The sequence below is a fragment of the Sarcophilus harrisii genome, chromosome 1 (genome assembly GCF_902635505.1).
Source record: "Sarcophilus harrisii chromosome 1, mSarHar1.11, whole genome shotgun sequence".
In the NCBI taxonomy this organism is placed as follows: domain Eukaryota; kingdom Metazoa; phylum Chordata; class Mammalia; order Dasyuromorphia; family Dasyuridae; genus Sarcophilus; species Sarcophilus harrisii.
Window position 1 is genome coordinate 561790671 of NC_045426.1, and position 14647 is coordinate 561805317.

General features: G+C 36.1%; 1 long non-coding RNA gene and 1 pseudogene across 1 annotated transcript in view; both read left to right on the forward strand.

Annotated features, from left to right (window-relative positions):
• The window catches only part of LOC116420654, an 81579-nt gene that overhangs the window by 59974 nt on the left and 6958 nt on the right, over nt 1-14647 (forward strand). The window contains exon 2 of the long non-coding RNA XR_004231040.1: nt 11499-11854. This is a non-coding gene — a long non-coding RNA (uncharacterized LOC116420654). The remainder of the gene's footprint in view (nt 1-11498; nt 11855-14647) is intronic.
• On the forward strand, nt 1979-5128 carry LOC100914697 (annotated as a pseudogene).

Below are 14647 nucleotides of genomic sequence, written 5' to 3' on the forward strand. Positions count from 1 at the left end.
ATCTGACTGGATTTGAAGAGACTCAAGAATGGTTCTTTTGAGTGTCTTCCCTAGTGTCTTATACTAAAGAATCGCTCCCCCCCCCCCCCCCACCAAAAAAGATAAGGAAATATAGTATAGTTCTTGGATAATCTGAAAATATATATATTTTAAATTGATGATCCATAGTTAGTGGGTCTGGATATTTTTGTATGGAATTAACTTAATTTAGACACTATCTTGGGAATATAACCTTAAATCATAGCCTTAATTGTGATTTGAGACTTTATAATAACTAACAGAGCTATAGCTAATAGTTGCAGGTGCTTGTCCCCTCCTGTTTCTCACTACCTTTTGATGAGCATTTAAGTACTTCTTTTAAAGGTGATGATGGCTTTTAATTCTCTTATCCAAGGATATCTGCTTGTAAAAAAGTTCTCTAGAGCTTATTATTATTGACTTTTATTCTTTTATTTCTGGGTTAGATTTCCATGGTTTGAATGTGAGCCCAGATTCCCCAAAACAATGGGAGAAAAGGCCAGGCAGGGGTGGGAGCTTCTGCATTCAGGGTATTTAATATTGTGTCTTGCAATTTATGCTTTGCACTCCCATTTACTTATAAACTCATTGTCAGATGGGAGATGCCCTTTCTCCCAAGATTGTAATAAACCCCTTTTTGTTTTTTTCTTGCTTTGGGAGTCTATGATTGTTTTTGTGGTCGATATTGTCCCACACATTATGATTCCTCAAATCCCATACTAAATCACAATATTATAAGCATTATCTGTAGGAATTTCTGTTGACTTTGCATCTGAATGTTTTTTTGACAAAACTATAATATTCATATCTTTTTCTAGTTTGCTTTTACTCTGCCTCCTATTGTTCAGACAGTAAGATTTAACTTTTTCAGTAGTTTCTATAAAGCTCTTACTATGTGCCTGACTTTTTTTGAGGGCTTCTTTTTATTTCTTTCACAGAATATTTTTGTATTAGGATTTTTATAAGGTGCTAAGACAGTGGAATTGCTAGAGACAATAATTATCTAATTTAGCATGGTTCAGTATGATTGATCTGATTCTACAAGCAGATGTTATGGGCCAGAACTTGAAACAAGGTAGTAAGTGGAATTGAGGAGACAATGGTTAAATCTAGTTTAGCATTGATTTAATCCTACAACAAATAATGGTTTCCCAGTGATATAATGATTGGTATGTACTCAGTGTACAGCATATGAGCAAGAAGCTCTCAGGACCAGACACAGAAGCCCACTAGAAGCTTTGGGAGACTGAGACAAATTCATTCCATCTTCCACCTTTGTGCTGGCTGGAGGCTGAAGCTGGCAGGGAACCAAGGAGAGAGATAGGTCTCTAAGAAAGCTAACAGGCCCAAGGAAGGAGACAAAACTTGGAAAGAGACAATAAAGGATTTGGACTTTAACACCTGGCTGCATTTGAGGTGATTATTACACTGAACTGAAACTAAGGCTGCTTCCAGAAGCCCCCTAAGAAACCTACTTCCAGAGAATATTATATTTTAGAGAAGAATATTACTTTTTTGGATGAAGGCAGAGATATAAATGTTCTGATTCAGGTCTCTTCTCTCTTCCATTAAAATACAAGCAAATGTTTAAATGGTTCCATTCCATATAAAAACAATAAATCAAGAGAAAGAAAGATAAAAGGGGAAAACTTAAACCCTCATCTAAAAAAAGATATTTTTCATATTCACAGCAGAACACAAAAAAGAGGGTTGTACATAAAACTTTGGCTCTCCATTTTAAACTACTTGCTTAAAAATATTACTTTCTTTTTTAAATTGAAAATTAATTTTATTGATAAATTTTGTTTTTTACATCACCAGAATTTCTCCTAATACTCCTCTCTCTTACCCTTCCCATTGAGCCATCCCATAAAATAATTTTTATTTTAAAGAAAAAAAGATTATCAAAACTAATTTATATATATATAAAAAGTCTGGAAATAAATAAATGTACCATACTTGTGGACTTCCAAACTTTGGAAAAGATTTGGGAGTGTCTTCTCATATCTCCATGAATTACTTTCAAAACTTCCCTACTCATCTATGCTTCCTTCTGGAATTTCTACTGATGTCTTCTGTACCTTTTAAAAATGTTTTGTTCAGTAATCTGAGGCCTGGGACAAGCACCATTCTCAGCTCACTGGAACTGCCCCCAAATCCCCCTCCAGCATCTCTCCCCTCTCCTCTTTCCCACATAATTCCCGTGTTTTCTGGGCTTTTGGATTAATTTTCAGGGAGAGGAGAGGACAGGCACCAAGGAAAGGGAGGGAGGAGGCTTGCTACAAAAGAAGAGCCGGCAGGAGGAACTCAAGATGATAGAGGCACTAGTAACAACTGAAGCTCAGAAGCTGCTGCATCAGTTAAATGTTCTGTTGGAATAGGAGTCCAGATGTCAGCCAAAAGTCTGAGACTAATTGAATCTGCTCATGATAATGGCCTTCAGATGACTGTAAGATAGAGAAACTTTGAAGTGAAAAACCTTCTTAACCTAATTCAGTTCCTTGGTTTTGACACAGAGACTTTTTCTCTAACTATGAATTTACTGGACCAGTTTCTATCCAAAATGAAGGTACAACCCACAATCTTGGCTATGTGGGATTAAGTTGCTTCTATCTAGCTGTGAAATCAACAGAAGAAGAGAGTAATGTCCCATTAGCCACTGATTTGGTTCAAATAAGCCAATACAAATTCACAGTTTCTGAAGTGATGAAAATGGAAAAGATTATATTAGAGAACATGTGTCGGAAAGCCAAAGCTACAATTGCCTTTCACTTTCTACAGCTTTATTATTCATTCATTCATGAAAACTTACCATTAGAAAGGAGAAAGAACCTGAGTTTTGAAAGACTGGAAGCTTACTTAGCATAAGGCATGCCATTGTAAAATTGTTTTCTAAAGCAAAGCCATTTTTATTGCCCTTGTCTATAACTGCACTGGAGATTCAAGCACAGAAATTTACAGAATTCACAGGAAAAAGCAGAATGTCTTCAGAACCATTGCAAGATAAATAGCGGAGACCTGCCCTTCCTTCATTTTTTTATTAAAGCTTTTTATTTTCAAAATATATACATAGATAATTTTTCAACATTGACCCTTTTAGAACCTTGTGTTCCAAATTTCCCTCCCTTCTCCTCATCCCCTCCCCTAGATGACAAGTAATCCAATATATGTTAAACATATTAAAATATATATGTTAAATTCAATATATGTATACATACTTATACAATTAGCTTGCTGCATAAGAAAAAAATCAGATCAAAAAAGAAAAAAAATGAGAGAAAACAATAACAAAAAAGAGTGAAAATGCTATGTTGTGATCCATACTCAGTTGCCACAGTCCTCTGTCTGGGTGTAGATGGCTTTCTTCAACACAAGATCATTGGAACTGGCCTCAATTATCTCATTGTTGAAAAGAGCCACGTCTATTAGAATTGATCATCATATAATTTTGCTGGTGCTGTGTACAATGACCTCCTGGTTCTCCTCATTTCACTCAACATCAGTTCATAAAAGTCTAGGGATCTGACCTTCTGACAGGAACTTGTAGCAGAGTGCCTAAATACTCATCAAACAAATGTTCTAAACCAAATGTTTGGAAGTTGAAGTGGATTTTATCTGGGTGTATTGCATGTTAATTGAAGCATAGTTATTACAAAATTGCTCATCTACCAACAATCTCTGAAGCTGGGTCTTAATAGGATTCTTATGGTGAAGAAATTCAGCTATTTTGAAGGCTTACTTCACATCAGAATTGTGTACTCCAATATTAGAATGGATTTAAGCTATGAACCTGAAACATAGCAATTAGGTTAGCATGGATGTTTTCAGATTTGAGGGGGAAACAGGCTATATGGTTGAAAATTGATTATGTGAGCTACAATTGGAAATGTTTTCAGGACTAAATTATGATCTTCTTTAGAGCATGTTTGTAAAAACTAAAATTCAAATGTGAAAACTTAATATTGAATAAGGATGAGAGACTATACTATGATTGACAGGTAATATTGATCTAATCTAGTAGTATGTTGATCATTATATTGATTATAGGTAGTAGTGATAGCAAGGTATGATTGATTACAATTGAGGTTATTTGAATTGTGATACAAGTTCACATCAAAATCGATCAACTTCAGAAAAATGATATGATACACTTCAATATAGTCAGGGTTACTAGTCTTTGACACGATATAAACAAACTTATTAAAGCCTTATCCAACTAGATAATCCAATAATTCTAAAGATTTATTTTTGTTTGGCATATCATTCATTTAAATGTGATTATAAAATTCTCTTAAAACTGTAGACTGACATATTAAATTTTAAGCGATCTTCAACATTATCCTAGGGAACAAAGTGATACGGTATGCAAAGTCTTATACAGAATGATTTATATCTCAATATCTAGCCCCTAAGAAAAAATTAATTTCTATTATAAAAGCAACTCTCACAAGTCTACTGTTATTAAACCTCAGCTGGGCCTTTCTAAAGCAAAGTATGCTCATGCTAACATTTTAGAGCTTTTAAATAAGGATTACTTTTGGTATGAAGTCAGACAGTAGTATAGAGCTTTGTATTTAAAAGCAATATATATGGGGTATGTTATTGTTATAATGCTCCTATAACAATTCAATTTAGTTTAAAGTAAGTTGTTTATCCACATTCAAGTAAGTAGCAATTTAATTGACTAATTATGTGGTAGAGGAGCATTTAAGGTTAGTTATAGGTCATAGGATATATATATATATGGTTGGGAAAGCATATAGTTAATCGGAGCAATATGTAGTTTAACTTCCATAATAGCTGTAACTAGTTCAAATTTCCCTTTGACATTATGTTGTGGAAAACAAATCAAAACCAAAAATCAAACCATAACAAAACAAACGCTTCCCTTTAAAGATAAACCAAACAAACCCAGTATGTCTCATATATCTTATGCTTCATTTTGTAAAGCATTTTACAAATGCATTCTTTGGTTATTCCTAAACACCTGTCATTGAAGAATTTCCTTTCTAATTCATCAATACAAAAAAAATGATTAAGTTGGCTGAACCTAACAAAGTACCAATATGTTTTGATTCTAAGAAAGTGAATTTTCAATAAAATTATTGTAGTGCAAATAAAAAAAAACAAATAAAAGTTTCAAAGACTTTCTTATTGTTCTTTTTCTTTAAAAACAAAACAAAACAAAATACCACCACTAAAACAAACAAACCTGTGACAAAGAAGTATAGTCAAACAAAGCAAGTCAACATAATGGCCATATCCAAAAATACAATTTAAGTCCATCATATCTCTGTGACAAGGAACATGTTTTGTCACAGATCATCTGGAGATATCTGGAGATAATTGTCATTGATTAAATTAGAATTCTTTCAAAGTTATTTTTGCAATACTGAATTTGTGAAAATTCTCCCAATTCTGCTTACTTCCAAAATTCTCCCCAAACTGCATCAGTTCATACTTCCCAGGATTGGAAGTCATCTCTTTGACTTTTTATTCCAGAATATGTATGCATATATTACATTAATGATAATGCAATATATATTATATTAATTATACATTATATAATATATATAAATAATTATACAAAATGTAATAAAAATGATATAAATGAAAAATCCCAAAAGTTTCTGGGTAATTAATAATCAATTAATTAATTAAACTGACTGGCAGTCAATAAATTGATGGTCAATGGGTTTTATGAATAGGATGAATGCTTAGTTTACTCCCTCCAGTCATACAGATTGTCAAATGATCTGTAATATTTAGTTTTAAGAGTTACCTGGGGGAAATTGAAGTATTGAATTTGAAATATCTTCATCTGTACAATGGAGATAATAATAATTGTTGTAAGGTTCAAATGAAATAATATATAAAATATATAAAAATATTTTTCAAAACCTTAATTTAAATTATATTGCATGCTTTTTTAATGTTAATTTTAGGTGAGGACCCATAGTGAATAATTAAATCTAACCAAGTAATTTGGTTTTATGTGTGTACTAGGATGCAGGAACCACTGAGAGCTGGTCCTTTGAGCATATGCAGATATTAGATTAATAGGAAGGGCACCAGGTGGCATGTAAGGAAAAGCTAAATTGAAGAAGTTAGGTGGAGCCTGAATCCTTTTTACTGCTCTGTCCTATGGTAGGTACTTCCTGAAGGAAAGAAATCTCAGTAATGCATTAAAATAGTAACAACTGAGTATAAATTAAAAAGAGAAAGGAGATAGCCCAGGTGAATAATACCATCCATCAATCATCTTCTGAGTAATGAAAGTAACTGCTTCAGTAGTCCCTGGTATCTGTTTCAAAGTGCTCCCAGCTTTGATGAAAATTGCCCAAATGGCTAATCCAATTTTAGAAAGCCCCAAAGTGCTACGAAAGTAGCATATATAGTTCTTGATAGTGGTAAATTAATCCGAATTAGACTGGTAATGGATTTAGCTTATCACCAATAACCAAGATTTGTAAAGTGTCTTTTGTTGGTGGCATTCAAGTATTTCTTACAAATGCCAGGAAAATATCACACAATTAAGCACATATTTTTAGAGATTATTCCTATTTTGCTTATGAGAATACTAGAGGAAACAGAGACAAATAAGTAATTTCTGAGGCCAAGAAGTGAATTGCTGGCTCAAGTTTAGACGTGACTAACAGACTCTATTGAATTCTACTGATTTCTTGGTGTTAATAAATTATATTGATTTTTCTGGATCCCAAAACTAGACCATGGGCTTCTAGATTGGCAGGCACACAGCAAATATGGCTCTCCAGATTGTACGCTGTCTTTTATCTGCTAGATTTTCACAATGAAGTTTTAATTCTTATTTGCCCAGAATGCTTTTAATTGTCTCTATGAAATGATTTAGAAGAGATTTAGAAATGATTTAGAAAGAGATTTAGAAGATATTTCCCTGAGGGAAAAAGTTCCTTATAATTCTCTAGTCTGCTTTAACTGCCCTTGCCAGGCTCCAATAAATCTTTAGGGTACTGGGGAAGAGGGAGGAACCATTTTTAATTTTATGTGAAGAAATAAGAATATTTGATTTTGCTGAAAAGAAATAAGGTTCTTGTTCTTGAATAGGAAGCAGTGGATGTGAGATCCTGCCCTTCCCTTCCCTTCCTTTCCCTTCCCTTCCCTCTTTCATTCTTTCTTTTTTTCTCTCTCTTTCTCTTTCCCTCTCTATCTCTCTATTTCTTTCTCTTTCTCTGTCTCTATTTTTCTTTCTTTCTCTTCTTTCTTTCTTTTGTTTCTCTTTCTTTCTCTTTCTTTTCTTCTTTCTCTTTTTTATTGTGTCTTTTCTTTTCTTTTCTTTTCTTTTTTTTTCTTTTCCCCTGTCTCATAAAGAGTGGAAATGCAGGGGCCTCTTACAGGCCCAATTCCATTACTGAATCACAATGGAGCTTTGACTGCCTCTATTTTGATCTGGGTTAGTTCCTCTTCTGGTGGCTCCCTGCTTGAAGCCTTCTTGTGATCATTGAAGGCAGAAGACTACACCACCTCTCAAGTTAGGTCATTTCACCTTTAGTTAGCTTAAATTATTAGGAATTCTTCTATATAACAAGCCTAAATTTGTTCTTCTGTAACTTCCACACATGATTCCTAGTTCTGCCTTTTGGGTTTTAAGCAGAATAAATCTAATCTCTCTTTCACATGATAGCCTTTGAGATACTTCCTCCTAAGTCTTCTCTTATGTTCTCTAAACATGATCTTTGCCACCTTGGTTGCTTCTCTTTTGGAAGATCTGTATTTTAGCACTAACTTTTCCAAAATGTGGTGCCTGGCACTGATTTCAGGGCTTCAGATATGATCTGACTAGAACAAAGTCCAGTGGAACCATCTGATGTTTCTAGTATTGGACCCTCTGCTTATCTAAATGAAGCTCACAAGGCTCTCTTATTTGAAAGTAGACCAAGTTTATCAGGCTAGCTCATGTCCTGAGGCATACCTTTCTCTGTCTTAAAGGCTCCATTAAAGCAGGTCTGGCTTCCTGATAGAAAGAAAATTTTACCATTGGCACCATATAAAAGTGCCTCAAGAAGTAATATTTCCCATCTCTGAAGCTCTTCAAGAAGCAGCTGAATGATATTGTTGCATGAGAATTCACACTTTAGGTATGTATTGGGCCAGTTGAATTCCTAAGATTCTGTTAGTCTAACTTCAGAAACTATTTTCTTAACTGCCCAAATGCCTTCAACATCCATGTCTGTGAATAAAGCCATCTTATCTGTGTGGATATGTTTCTTCTTAGTGGTTCATGTCTCCTTTTTTATGCATACATATTTATGCAATTATCTTGCTGCACAAGAAAACTCAAATCAAACAGGAAAAAAAGGAGAAAGAAAATAAAATGCAAACAACAGCAAAAAGAGTGAAAATGCTATTTTGTGGTCCACACTCAGTTGCCACAGTCCTTTCACTGGGTGCAGATGACTTTCTTCATCACAAGATCATTGGAACTGGTCTGAATCATCTCATTGGTGAAGAGAGCCATGTCCATCAGAACTGATCATCAGATAATCTTGTTGCCATGTATAATTATCACCTGTATTTCCTCATTTCACTCAGCATCAGGTCAATCCTGCTGATCGGTTCTTACAGAATAATAATATTCCATAACATCCATATTCCATAACTTATTCAGCTTATCTCCAATTGATGGGCATCCATTCAGTTTCCAGTTTCTTGCCACTACAAAAAGGGCTGCCACAAACATTTTGCACAGTCTCCTTACCAGAGTCTTCCTCTCTTTTGGTCCTGCAGAGTAGAAAGGGCACTGAGTTGGAGTCAGGAAGATCTGAGTTAAAAACTTACCTCAAACACTTAACCAGATATGTGACCCTGAACAAATAACTTGTCCTGTCTCTGTCTCTCAAGGATTTTGAGCTCATGGACTCTGAATTTCATTTCAGTTCTACAGCTTTGATTGCTTGATCCCATAACTCATAACTCTTTGTAATGGGTTGAATTTCTTACAGGGAGATTTGACACAGGGAACCATTGTTCGTAACTTTCTCCTGGGTATGCTATAGACAAGGCTCCAATGCACTGCTTCTGAGGTGAATGGGATAGCTGCATTAGTGCACATCTTGGGAGAGGGGCAAGATCACAGGGGTATGGGTGGGTGTGTGCTGAACCCCACAGTGGGAGGCTTCAGAGTTGTGTAGCTCATTTACTTTTCTTCCAGCTATGGAAGCAACTTTCAGATGTTCTGAGGATAATTACTAAGTACATATGGCTTCTATCTCCTTTTTCCATGGGCAGATGTTCCAAAGCCCACAAAGCAAAGAGTGGTGGTTATGTTATTGCTACTACCTGGAAACTTCTTTGCTCTAATAGTAATGGGGAAACGTGTCATAGGTTGGTAATTTGAGAGGAATAATTTTTTTGGAGCTTAGATTCACTAACTTCTGGGGAAGACGACTTTGAGAATATTTCCAAGAATGGAAAGGGGGAAAGTGAACCCATAATTTCAGCCAAAGAGATAGGGAGTCTCAGATGATTAGAATCAAAAGTCCAAACCCTTTATTCTGCAAATGAGGAAATTTGTTCAAGGTCACATAGCCAATAACAGGGAGAGGTAGAATTAGAATACAGATCTAACTCTTCATTTGGTGCCCTTTCTGTGACACCTCATCGCTTTTTCATTTCTTAGTGCAGATGTGTTTATCAGATCCTCTCTGGAGAGAAGGTTTTGATATGGGGCTATAATCAGGAGAGTATAAAGGCACTGGGTATCTGAGGGGGAGGCCGAGGGGATTCCCCAGCCTGGGGGAAAGGGCACAGAAAGGGCAAGCAGGGGGCACCAAAGACAAACATCTTTTATTTCATGATTTTGCCCACAGCAGATGGGCTATTTAAAGTGCCTGTGTCTAAATACTGGATAGATTCTTTTGGATCTAAAATCCTGAAGAATCATCTAAGGAAAGGCCCAGATGATTAAAAACATTCTAGGTGATTTTTGACACTTCCCAGGACCTGACCTCTCAATTATTTTCCTGCCAAAAATGTCATTATAGGGCAGCTCATCCTATCTTAGGAAATGTTGCTGAATTTTGTGAGAAACAAATGAGATAACCTATGTACAGTGCTTTGAAAGACTTTAAAGTGTTTTGTAAATGCTAGTTATTGTTATTATTTAACTATTATTATTTATGTTCCCATAGCAGGAACATAAATCCCATAATGGATTTTTGGCTGGTTGTTTTTAGTGTTGTCATCTATTATAACTTCCAGTACTTCTGCTGCTGCTGCTACTACTACTACTACTACTAACACTATACTACTACTAACTATTACCACTACTAATTACTACTACTACTGCTACTACTGCCGCTACTACTACCACCACCACTACTACTACTACTACTACCACTATTAATTACTACTATTACTACTACTACTACCACCACTATCACTACTACTACTGCTACTACTACTAACTACTACCCCTACTACTACTACTAACTATTACCACTACTAATTACTACTACTACTACTACTGCTACTACTGCTGCTACTACTACCACCACTACTACTACTACTACCACTATTAATTACTACTATTACTACTACTACTACCACCACTATCACTACTACTACTGCTACTACTACTAACTACTACCCCTACTACTACTACTATTACCACTACTAATTACTACTATTACTACCACTACTACTACCACCACTACCATTACTACTACTACTATTACCTCTACTAATTACTACTACTACTAACTACTACCACCACTACCACTACTACTACTACTACTACTACTACTACTATTACCACTACTAATTACTACTATTACTACTGCTACTACTACCACCACTACCACTACTACTACTACTAACTATTATCACTACTAATTACTACTATTGCTACTCTACTACTACCACCACCACCGCCATCACTATTTGTTTTAGTTACCATTTACATAGTGTTTACTTATGTGCAAGGCACTGTGCTAAGTGCTTTACAATTATCTTATTTAATCCTCACTACAATCCTGAGAGGTAGGAAATATTATTTAAAAAATGGAAGCAAACAGGGGTTAAATTATTTGCCCAGGGTCACACAGTTAGTAAACATCTGAGACTGAATTTGAACTCAGATCTTCTGAGTCCAGGCCTAATGCTTTCTCCACTGAACTATTTCATTGCCCCGGCCCAGATGCCTGTAGTTATCTTTACTCAGACATTTCTTCAAATAACCGGATTGCACATTGGTGAGAGTGCTGGGCTTGGAATCAAGAAGAATGAATTTTAAATCCTACCTCAGTCATTTACTTAGCTGTGTGACTGGGCAAGTTGCTTAAGCTCCCACAGTTTCAGTTTCCCCATCTGTAAAATGTGGATAATATGAGAATTTACTTCACAGAGTTTCTGTGAGAATGAAATCAAATGCCCCATGAAGCACTTTGTAAAACCTTAAAAACATTATATAAACGTTAGCTATTATTCAATTCCTTTATCAGGAGATACACTCCAAGAAGATGAATTTTTGGTTCCCCCAACGCCTAATTCTGATGCTTCATCATGGCCAGGAAGTGATGTTGTCAGGGAAGCATAATCTCTGGCAAGACTTCTCAAGCTGAAAAGACTTCAAATCCAAATAGTCTCTATACCTGCTGTCTGAGGCACAACCAAAGTTAGTTTGGAGCAGCTTATCAAGCCAGCAAATTGGGAGTCCTTCCTTGGGAATGAAGGTGGGGGTGATCATCTGCAATGTCTGAGGAATACCTACCTTGATGAAACCGCAGAACTTCTCGTGTTTCCTTCTAGCACAGTATGAAACTGCTAACTACTCTATTCACCTCTCAGAGGAGCACCTGTGAGTCATTCTTCCACTGAGTTGAAATTTCTTTATGCCTTTTGCTTTCATTTATAGTAAGAATGTCAATATGGCTGTGGTTCAAGTACTTTAATAATGGATCAATTTGAGTTCATTCCTCTAGCCATTTATCAACTTGTCAATAAAACAGTTCCTAATAATAGGCACTGTGCTGGGCAATATGGATGCAAAGACAAAAATGAAACAACCTTCTTCCTCAAAAAACTTACATTCTATTGTGCATATTTCTGTTTTGGATAGATGCTGAGGATGAATGATAAGCTGAGCCTAGCTTTGGAAAGGAGAGCACAGGCTAGATATCATTTGGAAAACTGTGCAGCTTCCTTCCTTCTTGAAGAGGGCCAATGACATCAGAAGGGGGAAGTCTCAACTTGCAGTAAATTGGATTTAAGTGAATTAGAGTTATGCCAGTCTCATCATTAGTGTCCAGTGGCAAGACATAGATCAGGACAACTGGTAATGGCCCCCAACTTTTCTTTTCTTTTCTTTCTTTCTTTTTTTTTTTTTTTTTTGCTGAGGCAAAAGTGACTTGCCCAGGATTACACAGCTAGGAAGTGTTAAGTGTTTGAGGCCAGATTCAAACTCAGGTCCTCCTGATTTCAGGGCTGGTGCTCTATTCATTGTACCAACTAGCTACTCCCCCAACTTTCTAATATATTGATTATGGAACACAAATTACAAAATAAAATGTCCCAGTATACAAAGGGCAGAAGAAATTTAAATTTCATGTTATCATGAGCTCTTAAAGTAATGACCATGGAGTCATGTAGTCTGCATGTGTTTCATTCAGTCACTACACACACACATAGATCTAGACAGATGGTCAAGTGAGGAATGTTGACTTGACTCTCTATTCCTTATATCACTTAGAAAGCATTCTATAAAATTCTATTAGTTAACTATTAGATTGATCAATTGCACTTGAAAGTTCCAATAGTTTCCTACTGAGGAAGGAAAGAAAGAAAGAAGAAAGAAAGGAAGGAAGGAAGGAAGGAAGGGAGGGAGGGAGGGAGGGAGGGAGGAAGGAAGGAAGGAAGGGAGGGAAGGAGGGAGGGAGGGAGGAAGGAAAGAAGGAAGGAAAGAAGGAAGGAAGGAAGGAAGGAAGGAAGGGAGGGAAGGAGGGAGGGAGGGAGGGAAGGAAGCTGTGTTGCCAGATCCTCAATGGGGTAGCTCTTACTCACAGAAATGGTTTGTCTTTTGTTCTCCAAGAGGATCCTGACATCAGGGAGATGATGCTATGACATGCAAGTGAATTGGATTTAAGTGAGGGAGGGCTGGACAAGGTCACCACTTTCTTGCATGCCATGACATATCTTCCTGACATCATAATTGTTTTTAAGAACAAAGGCTAAATAAGAGTTTCCTATATCAGATTTTGTCCTCCTCCTATCTAAAACTGGACACAAATAATTTAAAACTTCTTTCTGACACAAAAACTTCTTTCTAACATCACTTATGTCATGGAATTATAATGACATAAGTACTAGTGGTGATTCTGGTTTTAATATAGAAATTTGAACCTTGGCTTTCGTGTCTGCCCCCTCGATTTCTTTATTACACTACTCTGTCCACTTTTCCAAGTGAGATCAGAAGTATGTGGGGGAATAATATTGTATATTCACCTCATTCTTATATAGGTGGGATCCAAAGAAAATGAACATCATAGAACCTAGTAGAAAAAAACATTTTACAAAAGGACGGCCCATGGGATGGAAAGAGCAGGAGTTTCACTCTGCCTTGGGATGGTGGGTGGTTTTGGGATTGATATATGTATGTACACATGAGTTTGAAGCCATTTCATGGTGTCATTGGTCCCTGATTGATGCAATATCAGTTGATATCTGTTGATTTTGGAGAGGTATATGACAACCATGTCATGGAGAAAAATGATAGGTAAATGCAAGATTGACTTATTCCCCCTGGTCTGCATGATGAAGTTACAGAGGATGAGTGTTCTGTACAGCCTTTAATCCAAAGGAAGGAATTCAATGATAGCTGTGACAGAGGTGAGTGGAGAAAGATTATAGATTATTGATTCAGCCCTAGATAATGCATTAGAGAGCCAACTTCCTCAAGAAGCTAGGTAGCATAGTAGCTCCTATACTACATAATAGAGTCCTAGACCTGGAATCAGGAACCTCTGAGTTCAAATCTAGCCTCAGACATTTACTAACTGTGTGACTCTGAGCAAATCACTTAACCTCTACTTCAGTTTTCTTATCTATAAAATGAGGATAATAAATAGTACCTAACTCCCAGGAAGGCTACCAGGATATAATGAGATTGATATTCATAAAGTACTTAATATTTGCTACATATTATTATTGCATGTGCAATAATATAACATATATATCATATATTATTATTATTATTACAGATGAGGAAATGAGGTTCAGAGAAGGTAAATATTTTGCCCATGATCACTCAAGTTACAAGTGGCAGAGTCAGGATTTCAACTCAAGTACTGTGATTCCAAATCAAGAATATTCTGTGCTTCTTTGTGCCAGAAAGGAATTCCCTTAAGAGAAGGAAAGGAACTCCTCCTTTGTAGAATGAAAAATCCAAAGATCCATCAGCTTGTAAACAGTTGCAGCCTGAACCAATCTTCAAATCTTGATGAGTTCAGTGAAAAGAGAAAGGGAAGGAGCTCACATGTAAAATGAAACCAAACCATGAATAATGAAAGTACCAGTTATCTTCTTGTTTCTAACTGAATTCCCCTTAGTTGATACAGCCTAGTGTTAGCAAAATGAGAAGGCTTAGGCAGCGGTG